This window comes from Triticum dicoccoides, chromosome 1B (assembly GCF_002162155.2).
Source record: "Triticum dicoccoides isolate Atlit2015 ecotype Zavitan chromosome 1B, WEW_v2.0, whole genome shotgun sequence".
Taxonomy (NCBI): Eukaryota; Viridiplantae; Streptophyta; class Magnoliopsida; order Poales; family Poaceae; genus Triticum; species Triticum dicoccoides.
Window position 1 is genome coordinate 213,846,670 of NC_041381.1, and position 712 is coordinate 213,847,381.

The following is a 712-nucleotide window of genomic DNA, read 5'->3' on the forward strand; positions in this document are numbered from 1 at the left end:
GCATGACATCAGGTTACCGGGTCATCAAAGGATCAACATCATAACTCTTGGAAAGTTGTCGCAATCATCATATCTGACGGAGATTCAGGTATGATTGGTGTTAGGATACCTCAGGCTCAGGATGCCTGAGAAGAAAGGTGCAACACAAATTGACGGAATGACACTGTAAGATTCTCGGGAATGAACTATGAAGTGACTTTCGTTAACAAGAGTTCATCATTAACCCAAGGAGAGGACAAGGAGGTGGCTAATGGGCTCAGCGCCAATCCATCGAGAATTCCAAACGGATGGATTTCCACAATAATGTGAACAAGAAGATGACACTTGTCAATTCAAATGTTATAATGTTGTATGTTCTAGGGAAACATACACCATCAATCATTAGTTGAAAGGTGTGCCCGAAATATGACCTTAGGCAGCAAGATCAATGTTAGAGTGACGATTCAATAATCAACATTCTAAGAACGAACTGTCGATCGTTAACTTCAAAGCAATAGGGTTGCTAGAAGTATAGAACTCACACGGCGTCTATTGGTATGCTGGTTAAAAACAACACAGGGACCAAGGAAGAATGGTGATGGTGAGAAGTATCACCCTACCAAGAATTCTTAATAGGTGGTGTAATTCTCACAACATTCTTGTCATCAAAGATGGTAATACTCCAAGGTAAAGAACAAATTCTGGATATCTAGGAAATCAAGGTACAACACAA